This window comes from Camelus bactrianus, chromosome 36, assembly GCF_048773025.1.
Source record: "Camelus bactrianus isolate YW-2024 breed Bactrian camel chromosome 36, ASM4877302v1, whole genome shotgun sequence".
NCBI classification, from domain to species: domain Eukaryota; kingdom Metazoa; phylum Chordata; class Mammalia; order Artiodactyla; family Camelidae; genus Camelus; species Camelus bactrianus.
Window position 1 is genome coordinate 13,557,396 of NC_133574.1, and position 11,933 is coordinate 13,569,328.

General features: G+C 37.9%; 1 pseudogene; it reads left to right on the plus strand.

The window, feature by feature from the left end:
• Positions 1-1,436: 1,436 nt before the first annotated feature.
• Positions 1,437-10,510, plus strand: LOC141576109 (guanylate-binding protein 6-like; annotated as a pseudogene).
• The last annotated feature ends 1,423 nt before the right edge of the window (positions 10,511-11,933 follow it).

Sequence of the window (11,933 nt, forward strand, 5' to 3'; positions counted from 1 at the left end):
TTGATTCCTCTAGCAAACAACTCCATTGTAGTGATCTAGGGGCTTTACAAAATCACCTCATTAACATAAACTCAGTTGTTGTTGAAAGGTGCTTGTTATAAATAACAAAAGACTCTCCTTTCATCTTTATCAATCTGGAGCTACTTTAGGAATTGAGGACAAAAGACCAAAAGTTACAAGAAAAATAATTTCATCTCTCTCATCACATAGGGTTTTAAGAGCTATATACCAGGAATAAGGACAATGATCAAATTTGTATTTCTTATTATACATCTCAATATCACACACCCATAATATCTTGTCATAGGTGTCTGCAGGTCATTCTCCCTGCAGCTTTCCCAAGCAATGCCCACTGCTTCTCCCTGCCTAAGATCCAAATAAGGGAAAAGATAACAGTCCTTCAGGCAGCCCATGAGATGTCAGAACATTGTAAATGCAGTCTGCTCTGCTCTGTTTATTTTGAAAAAGGGAATTGGAAACTTAACTGATGCATTAGATAGTCTATTTTATATATTCACTGGTAACCTCTTGCTCTAGGCATCTGTGGAGCTGTCTCTCCACATTTTTCCTTGAGAAATACCTGCTGCTTCTTTCCACCTGATATCCAAGTTTTACCACCACCTACCCCTCTGCCACCCTTCCCTGAGTTTCATGTGAGGTGAAACAGAGACCTGAAGAGGCAGCCCTGACAGGTTAGAACATTATAAAATTCCCTCTCTCTGAATCAGGGGAGGGAATTGGGAAATTTTTTGCCACTTCCTTAAAGACCTTACCAAAATGGGGACCGAGGCCAACAGAAAAACCACAGAATTTCCTACCATTTTGAATGAGGCTGTTTGTTGATTTGGTATTTGGTTGGTTGCTTTGGACCTTTGACTGTTTTATGGAACTACTGTAAGGTTATTCTAGCCAGTATTTTGGTTGTTGTTTATATCTCCTTGGGGAAACAAGAGCTTAGAGTTTGCTAGTCTGTCATTTTGCTCAAGTATGTAGATTTTCAATCCTTTCTCAATGACATTCACTCAGCCTTTGTGAGAACCACTTACCTCATTTCCAAAGTAGTTATATTAATTTCTAACTTTCAGTCTCTTGTGAATATCAGTTTAGCTGGATATGTAAGCTATTATCAAAGGGCTTGGTATATTGTAGGCCTTCAGTGCATCATAACAATAACTTTAATTATATTATTATTTTGAAATAACACTTTGGAAAGTGATATTATATTATTTCACTACCAATACCATGAGAGACTTGAGGGAATGATGGGGGAAAACCTCTACAGTATGCTAATTCTAGGTTACATTTTGTCTAATGGAAAGCACAGAACTCTTACTTACCATATCCTAAGTTGATAGATGCTTTGTATAAGTCTGAGTTAGAGAATGACTTTATAATCTGATTTCCACTAAGAAGCTCTTCTAGGTTGGCAGGTTGCCATGGCATCCAGACCCAAAATGATGAACCCCATTTGTCTCCTGGAAAGTGTCAAGGTGCTTTCAGTGAACCAAAAATCTCTGCAGATTCTTGGTGAGATTTCTTTGCCAGTGCTGATGGTGGCCATCGTAGGACCATATCATACAGGCAAATCCTACTTGATGAGCCATCTTGCAGGTCAGAATCATGGTGAGTGTAGTACTGGGTCAAGGACCAATTGCTTGATTCTAGCTAATACCTCAGCTTCTTAATTTTTGTCCTGATCATGTGTAGGGAGAACCAAACTTCTCTTAACAAATCAACTTTCCACTCCTATTTCTCACTGCTAAACCACTGTCTTACTGTAATTCATTATCATATTGTATGTTTTATTCCTGTAAAGCAAAATTTCTCCTACCAATTCTCACAATCCTACCTTATTTTACATGCTTAAGCACTGGACTCTTGCAATTGTGTCTACTCGCTCTTGAAACATATTTTGCGTTTTTATGGACTATTGTTATCTACATATAAATGTGTTCAAATGTCTATAATCTTAAAAATATTTCCTATATGTCATATACTACTGTGGCTAACACTTCTCCCCACTTTTGAAAAATTTCTCTGACAAAAAATATAATCTTGATTTTTTTCCCACCTATTTCTCTTCCCATTTCTGTCTTCAGTCCATTTCTCTCTGGCTTTGAACCTCACCATTCTTTCAAGATAATCTTTTTATGGTTATCAGTGACTTCCATTTTGTCTGATTCATGGATTCCCCTTTGCCTCTATGTTGAGCCCTTGCTTGGTATCTTTATCACAATTAATATTCCTTCCTCCTTGAAACAGATGACACACAAAGTAGGACATTCTTGAGGAAATGGAGAAAGCACCAACTCGTATGCTGGGATACTGACATTCCAATAGATCTGACTCTGTAGCCCCTTGGTTGTTTAGATTATCTGCTCTAACTGAATGCTGCTTTCTCCCCTCTCCTCACAGGCTTTCCTCTAGGCTTTACAGTGCAGTCTGAAATCAAGGGCATCTGGATGTGGTGTGTGCCTCACCCACGCAAGCCAAATCGTAGTCTGGTGTTCCTTCTGGACACTTAATGCCTGGGGGATAAGTGAATGGAAAAGCAGAAATTCACAGTTAAATACTTTTTATTCTGGATTTTCCCCTTATCTCTCCATGGTCCTAGAAATTTTACTGCTTTAATCTGTAAAAATCTAGAAATCAATTATAGTAAATAAGGCAAACTATGTTTTGTTTGAATCTCACTTCTAGGTAAGATATCATGGTGTCTTTGAAAAATTCTTTTATTTCTTGGCACTGTGTGGATGACTTGATTACATTTAGTAAGTCATTATTGAACGGCTGAGTTCCAGGCCTTTGGACTTAGAATTGTAGATATCAGTGACCAATGTAAAGGTCCTGCCCTAAAAGAGTCTTTAGTTCAATTGATAAGACCACAATATCTGCAGTCAGATTTAGTACCATGTAATTGGGAAAGAAGCAGGCTGGATGGAAGTAGAAATTACATTGCATTGCAATCCCCAATTTCTGGGAATTTCATGGGAGCTCCATGGCTGGAATGGCTTTTTTGAGTTATCCTGAGTTTGGGACAGGGGTGCTGATACATTTTTGAAGAGCTGCTCCAGAAGCCTTTCTAATTAAGAGGGCTGACACCTGAAGACTGTCTTCCACCAGCACTCCCAACAGCTGGGGGAATAAGTCCTTCAGTTTTGAAAGGCAATCCAGGCAGCACCTGACTGGTTTTGAGAACTTACAGTTAAGCATAACTAAGAAAGAGGAGAAGTATCAATCTGTGAGTGAGGAAAAATTTGTGATTCACCTTCTTAGCTACAAGGTGAAGAATGTATTTGAGGGTTGGATTTAAGGGACGGGTTTACATTTTCCATGATGTAGTTCATCAACTACTCACAGAGTGTTCTGGAAATCTGTGAGACACCTCTGAATGTGCAAGTTCTATAAAAGTAAGTTTTTGTCCTACATGAAACATTTTAAAATGGATTTTTGGTGTTTTAGCTTTCTGCTAATGGGTGAAATGAACTATCCCTCCTTTCCCCCTTTTGAGATTTATTTGGAAATAATACCTACATTTTTATAGCTCTCTTTTTTTTCCTCAATGGGAGTTAGAAAGTGTGTGCTTATTTTTAAAGCCATATATCAAATAATGATATAATCTTCTTGTTGAAATAATTGTTTGTCATAACTGCTACTGCTTCTTATCCTAATTGATTATTTTTAAAAAGTGAGTTTTGGGGAAAGAAAGTAATGAATAGACTCTTATCCCCCCAAACTCCCATTTTGAATCTTCTCAACATAAACCACAGTTTTTGCATTTGCACTGGGAGCAACTTTACATGCCATTTATAATAAAAAACAATTTCCAGTTTATGCCATTATTTAGACAATGCTATGATTTATACAAATTAGCCTGGGCTTTAAGGCCCTTGATTAGGCTGCATGAAAGCTCACCTTATCTTCTCCACTTGCCCTCTGCCCTGAAATGACTCTAACTACAAGACCCCTGTCTTCTCCCATCTCTAATTTTGTTTCTCTGGGTTTTCCTGTCTATGGGATCACCTTCATTTCTTCAGTTCCACATTTACCAGTTCTTTAATATTCAGCTCAAGAGTTTGAGGAAGCTTTCAGATTATAAATTCTTTCTCCAAATTTCATAGCTCTGTTCTTCATTGATAGACTTCTAAATTTTAGTTTAGTGTTATAGCTATAGGTTTCACTGCTTATATACATTACTGAGAGTAAGCCTTTTACAGATACTTCTATCTTTGTTGCAATACTGTTATGGATGTTTGTCCACTGCTTTGAAATAGTCATGTTAAAAGAAATAATTTTCATTTTTAGCATTGCTTTTTTAAAATCTAAGAACAGTGGGGGATATTTAGTAGCTTCCTGCAATTATTTATTGATTGCATATAATTTAAATACCCAGTTATGCCAACTATGGTGTATTTTATATGGACTCTGATTAATAAATATATGCAGAATGAATAAGTGCCCACACTCATCACTGAATTCCTAATTACACAACAGGTGCTGTATTAGTTTTTCTGTATATGTTATTTTACTTTATCCAATTGAGGAAAAAGAAAGTACTGTGAACATTAGAATCCTTTTATATATGAAAAATTTGCAAACACAAGAAATGTCTTTGTAATTGTCAAAGTTGATATCTGCATTTACATCTGTCTTCAATTTCTTTGCATGGTGAGTATGTTAGCTGAAATAATAAATGAAACCATGATTGAAGAAGTGTACAGATGTATTTCTAATGTAGGGGTAAACTTCTAACTCTCTTGTTCTAATGTGCTTTCTAGGATGAGTCTAAGAAGGATTGATGGATCTTTGCCCTGACCGTGGTTCTGTGCAGTAGCTTTGTCTAGAACAGCATGAGCACCATCAACCACCAGGCCCTGGAGCATCTGCAGTATCCTTCCAGGTCCTGAACCACCATGTTTCACTGAATTCATGGGGATGAGGATAGAGTCAGTCTCTCCCTTCCTGTCATTTAGTTTCTTGGGTGGAGCAGAGGGGACCCATGGCAAAAGAGTGTGTTTATAATATTTTTATACTAGAGAAATGTGGGAATTGTTGGTAGTGAGTTTCTTTTCCCTAACCAAATGTTAGTTATGTGACAGAGCTTGCAAAACATCAGGGCAAAGTCCTCTCAAACACCTGATAGAGTAGAAGATTCCACAGAATTTGTGAATTTCTTTCCAGAATTTATCTGGACTGTATGGGATTTCACCCTGGAGCTGCAGTTATGTGGTCAGTCTATCACAGAAGATGAGTACTTGGAGAATGCCCTGAAGCTGATTCCAGGTATCAGAGTATGGCCTGGGCAGTGTACGGTCCAATAGAGTGTGGGATCTACTAAACAATAACCCTCATCTCTGTAATTGCATTTGTATTTGAGACTAAATCAAAGTCTGTGGAAATGGTGGCTGGAAAGTGGGTTGCAAAGATCTAGCGGCTACAGTTAAAGTTTACTCAAGAAAAGTAAAGTGTAAAGTGAAATTACTCAAAACCAATTTGTTTTTTATACATCTTTAAATTTAGCATCCAGGTTTAAATGGGTGCTGAAACATTCTAAAGACTGGACGCTGTGTTTCCTATTCCTTCAATTTGCCTCTGTTGAAGAAAACAACTAATCAGCTAATTGTTAGACATGAAACTGCAGTGAAAAGCTTATCTAAAGAACAAAATGTAGATTTCACATATTATTCTTTTCAAAGAGGGATATAAAAATTTCTAATCCTGTATAATTATATCATCTACAAAATGATTGTATGTTCTAAATAAACCTGAAGAAGTGACTGTCTTTACAATCTATGCCTTTTCAATAATACTGACAATTATTAGAACATTCATTTTACCTTCCACATCATAGCTTTCTCCTAATTCCCACATGTTTACCCATGAATTAATTACAAGGTAAAAAATTATTTTCATGGGTTACATTTCCAAGGATGTGTGTCTATTGAAACCTTGAGAGAAATATCAATCCCAATTTAGTCATTCTTCTTTTCACATTTCTATTTATGATTTCTCAAAAGAGCTATTAAGAAATTGGCTGGCAGGAGAGGACCAGATATAATCATTTACCTCAAAGATTTTATAGATTATTGGTGATACCTTAAAATTACATTTCAGGTACATTTATACTTCAGAGGATTTACTAAAAAATAGATAAAACTGCATCAATAATTTTTAGCATCAAAACAGTTTTTCTTAAACAATGAGGATGTCATTCATAATATTCCAATTACTGTCCATGATCCCTTGTTTGTAGCTCTCCTTTTTGGTTCCACAGCTCAATTCCTACATGAAGTTGAGTTGAGCAGAAAGTTTCATGTGACCTTTCATTCTTTTAGCTGCTAGTAAAGCAAACACATCATAGACAACCACTCTACTATGTGCATGTCTGGAGAGACCAGCCATAGGTTTCTTTTACTGGATCAGATGTCTCCCTAAATTTCTCTGCAGTTATATCATTGGTATAAGTCTGATGTGCAAAGAAGTATTGAATGTCTATGTTAAAAGAGTTCTATGTGTAGAAATGGCAAAGACACACAAATCCCTGCCATGAACACCTGTAATCCCCTCACCTCAAGACTCTACACACTCTAATCCCTGTTTTTCTGTCCCTCAGGGAAGAATCCCAAAGCCCAAACATCCAATCTACCCAGAGACTGCATCAGGCATTTATTTCCAAGATGGAAGTGTTTTGTCTTTGACTGGCCAACATAGGAAAAAAAAAATTCTAGCCAATATTGGGATGGTATCTGAAGACCAACCGGATCCTAAATTCCAGGAGCAAACAAAAAATTTCTGTTCTTACACCTTCATTGATGCAAGGACCAAGACCCTCACAGAAGGAATCATGGTCACTGGGAAAGGTGAGTCTCTTTTTCCCATTTCCATGAGGACTGGTATATGTTGAATATTTTATATAATGTGCTTTCTAGTATTTTTGTTTGATTCTATAAAGAATTCTGATTTTACAGACATTTATACTCCATGAATAAATCTGTATACTTTATAATTATCTCACTTTGGGGGATTTACAAATTCCTTCCTCAAATTGCAATTTTTGTCAATGATATCGGTGGCTCCCACTTATCTGAAAATATTCTCCACTTAGAATATAATCTCTCTTTTGGTGTAAAAACAGAATACTGCATGTTTTCAAAGGAAGTCCTATACAATAAGTGTTCTTCACAAGGAGAATTCAAAAGATATTTTGAGAATTTAGAGTGGTCCAAAAATAAATATTAGCCCATAAATCACTGAAAATCAATTCAAAGCCTCAGAATTAGGAATAAATTAAACATGGTACACTTTGCCTCATCTGTCTATCTATGTAATCTATATTGCTTTCAATTTTTAAAATGAGAAACTGTATTTTCCAGGTAGCCCCTAGTATGTTAGATAGAAGTAGATATTAACTTTTTTAGTCCTGTGGCCTGGAAAACCATAAAAATGAAGAGTCAGTAGGAAAATGAAGGTGATAATAGTAGTGGGAGGTAGGGGTGCATGTGTGTGTTTGTGTGTGTGCATGTGTATATGACCCTAGAAGCATAGTCTCAGAATCCTGGAGCCATTGACTGATAACTTGATATTTAGCCCCTAAATTTCCTGGCTTCTTCAGGGCTGAGGACTCTGGTTGTGACCTATGTGGATACTATCAATAGCGGAGCAGTACCTCGCTTGGAGAACGCAGTGACAACTCTGGCCCAGCTGGAGAACTCAGCTGCCATTCAGAAGGCAGACAACCACTACAGCGAGCAGATAGCCCAGCGAGTGAGCTTCCCCACAGACATGCTGCAGGAGTTGCTGGAGGCGCACGCTGCCTGTGAGAGGGAAGCCCCTGCAGTCTTCATGGAGCACTCCTTCAAGAAAGACAAGCAGGAGTTCCAGAGTAACCTTGTCATAATCTGTCTTAATATTTACTTTATGTCGCCTCCCCTTGAAGAATGAAGCCTAGAAGTGTTGTTACCGGTCCCACGGCTCATCTCTCACTCAAGGATAAAGTAGTCCATGTTCTCATGAGGGACAGAGTTTCAAAGGACTACATTTCCTTCTTTTTTGACTGCCAGAACTCAGGCAGTTTATCTGGAACTCCCTTTGACCTTCAATGAAAAATCAGTATAGATATCCTCTTGAAATAAATACTTCTGTGGATTCCAAGCCTGTCCAGAACACCCAAGACATTCTTTAGCTGGCTTCTTTTTCTGTGAACACACTCCTATGGCTGGGAACCAAAATTTCTCTTTTCAGATCCACATCTCAGGCCACTTTCAGCTTAGGTTTCTCCTTGTATCTATCATTGAATACAGACATAATCACTGAGTGTGGCAGCTTCAAGGAACCAGAGAGATTAGGTAATGCAACTCCAACAGCTCAGATGAAATACCCAAAGGACGTTAGGGAACTTCCCCATGGTCTTCCAGAGTTTTCAGAGCTGTGAATAAATCAAATCTTGTGACTGCTGTTTTATTACATGTCCTCCAACAGAATACTTTTCTCATGAGGAACACAGTTACACCAATTCTTCTACCAGATCCTTTGGAAATTTACTTCCTCTGTTCCTTGCTTCTGGTGACAGCCCTCTATCTTTCTTCCCTCTAGGAAATCATAAAGAATAAGAAAGATGTTTTCTTGATGCAGAATGAAGAGACATCAATCAAATATTGCCAGACTAAACTTGATCAGCTTTCAAAGACACTAATAAAAAGTATCCCAGCAGGAACTTTCTCTGTTCCTGGAGGTCATGAACTCTACAGGAAAGCAAAGGAAATTATTGAAAAGGAATATCACCAAGTGCCCATGAAAGGAGTGAAGGTGAGGAATAAAGGAAACATGGGGAACCTACAGAATAGTCAAAGGGCTATACTGAAAATCTGAGAGTGCAGCTCCATGCATGCATAAAGAGAGAGTACGGGGCCATTCAAACAGCTTTGGCTCTTAAGGTTCACTGCATGCTATTTATTCCTGAAGAGAGTACAAATGTCAACTCCCAATCATGAGTACAGATTTCTTAAATCCAGAGACAGAACATAAATTATTCACTTTTTTTTTTTACTCAACAACATATTTGACGTGTTGAGCACTGACAATTTACAAGTCAGTCTTTGTATACAAGGATGATCACAATTGAGACAGGAATTCAACTACATAGACAAGTTATAACACTCAGGAAAGAGCTACTTAGGTGTTACAAACAAACATCATCATCATCATCATCATCATCATCATCATCATTATCATCATAATTAAAAAACAACAATACTAATGCAACTAATATATATTGAACAGTTGTTTCCTATAGCCAAAATGTTAAACTCTTTCCCTAGACTCTTTAGTTTAATCTTTCAAATAACATTAAGAAGTATCTACATTATCAACATTTTAAAGATCTGGACTGAGAATCATAGGCAGGTTAAAATAAGTTGTCTAAATTTATAACCAGCTAGTGGCAGAGGAGAAGAGCAGCACAATTTAGAGGCACTATTTCACACTGGGAAAACAGATATGTACAAGCACCAGAGATTTGGATTTGTAGAACTGAACATGGTTCTGACTGGCTGGAATCTAGAGTGGGGAGAAGGAAGTAGCACTGGGCAAGTGACTGGAGGGAGACAGGTCAGTCTAAGGAGCTTGGACTCATTGTAAGGAACCACTATGGAACTTTAAACATGAAGCAAAAGTTACATGGAATTAGTTGTCTTTGCAGCACTAATTTACTTATTTGAAATCTAATTTCTGTGCTCCTCCTTGGTTCCTCAGGGAAATGAGTTCCTCCAGAGATCTCTGCAGTCCCAGGTGGCAATAGAGAAATCCTGCAGGCAGATAAAGCCCTCAATGATGGGGAGAAGCCCATAGCAGGTACAGGGTAGGGCTGGGCTCACAGTGGGATGTGTATGTTCTTGCAGTGCCCTCTGACAGGTGTGAGAGCAAAACCTTCCCAATACAGGAGCTTCCTTCCTTTCTGTGGAACAACCCTGCTGCATCTGGAAACAGCAAAGGGAACTGTGATTGTATGCCAGACAGAGAGAGCCTTTTCTCTCACATTCTGAAGTGTGGTCTTGATGGTGTGGACACGGGGTGGGGGGGAAGACTTCAGAGATTTCCTACCACTCTCTTCAATTTGGTTTGGCCTCTGAGCTCAAGAGGGTGGAGGTCAATCATTGCCTATTTTTTCCCTCTCTAATGCCTCCCTGGGGCAGAGGAGTGGACCAGGAATGAGACAGCTGATAAGGAACAGGAGCTGCTGAAACAGAAACTGCTGGAGCAGCAGCAGCAGGTGGAGGCTCAGAAGAGAAGTCTTCAGAAACACATAGTCCAGATGATGGAGAAGCTGGTGAGGGAAAGAGAAAACCTGCTAAGAGAGACAAACAAGATATTGGAGCATCAGCTGAAGGTGAATCAGGCTGTGGCAGTAGTAGAGCTTGATAGATTTGCCCTGGTACCTCAGGAAGGGATGGGTGAAGGTTACAGCAAGATCATGCAGAGATCAGAAGTGCATCTACTGCTTGGGATTTATTAAAACCCTGAAGCCTTTGAATCCTTCCAAAATCTTTAAATTCGTCTCTGTAATTAGACATTGGAGTGTTCAGGATGAGTATGCCCCCCCTACTCCAAGCCCTCAGAGAATATAAATAGGGTTGAATAGCCACTTTGAGAAATTTAAAATGATCTCACAGGGCTTGATTGAACAGATATTCCAAATATGTGTGTTTAATATGAACAACAAATAGTATGGTTTACCAAGATCACTACATTTTACCAGGAGCCCTGTTCAGCCCAAGGCCCTGAGGTAGGTCTCTGCTGACATAAAACTACCAGAAATGTCCAGAATTAAAAATACAGGGAAGTGGCAGCTTTTAATCTTGCTGCATTGCCTCCAGGTTTGTATAGATTCCCAAGCTATCATGTGGCTTGGAGGGATTTCTCTCATTGTTCATCTGAACATGATTTATAAGAGATTTCTATAATTTGTGGACCATGTGTTTATAACAGATTTCTATAATATGGGTGAAAGTACCATCCTGAGTGGAACTGAGAATTAGTGCTGTCAGACCAAGGCTACCTCTCATTTGCATTTTTTGACTGGAAAATATTACATTTGTCCTCATGCCAGGCTTAGCCTCCTGGCAAAACCCTAAGGTATATGAATATTATTAAGGCTGTAAACTACACTTTCTCTTAATATTTAGGTCCAAACCAGGAAATATTCCTTGTTACAAGAGTTTCCTTTCATGATTAAGAGAGAACAATTTTAGGAATAAAACAAAGATAGTCTGACAAAGTTTTAAAGTTTGACAAAATGTAATCCTTGAAAAAATGGGGGATTTGAAAAGTTTTACTTCCTTCCTCACTTTTTTTTTTTTTACGTCCAAGAAGATCTGTGTACTGAAGGATTTAGAAAGAAATGTGAGAAGATGAAAACAGAGATAAATCATTTGAGAAAGAGAATTGTTGACACTAAAAATGATGATCGTTCCTTGCTTGCACAAGCCTTGGTCAACCTTTGCAAAATAATCACTTCATTATTGCCTGCCCCAGCTAACATTCTTGGTAATGTTATGAAAGTATTGGGCTCACTATTTAAAAAGATGTAGCTTTCCTTGTAAAGAAATTAGATATATAATATATTATACATGTATATTCTCTGGCCTATTTCTGATGTGCATGCTTTTCACTTTCATTCAGCAATGCTTTAAGTATAAAAAGTGATTTCTAGAGGATATTGATGCCTGGCCCACATTAGATAGAATAAATGCATGGACACTTTGATTTAGTGTGTTCACTTTTAGGAAATATATATGTGTGCAAAATCATATATATGTGTATGTACATACATACAAGACTTTCACTGAGGCTTCACTTCTAATGGCAAAAGATTGGAAACCACTTAATGCTCATTTATGTAATTTGGTAATATATATTTTGCATGCAAACATACTAGA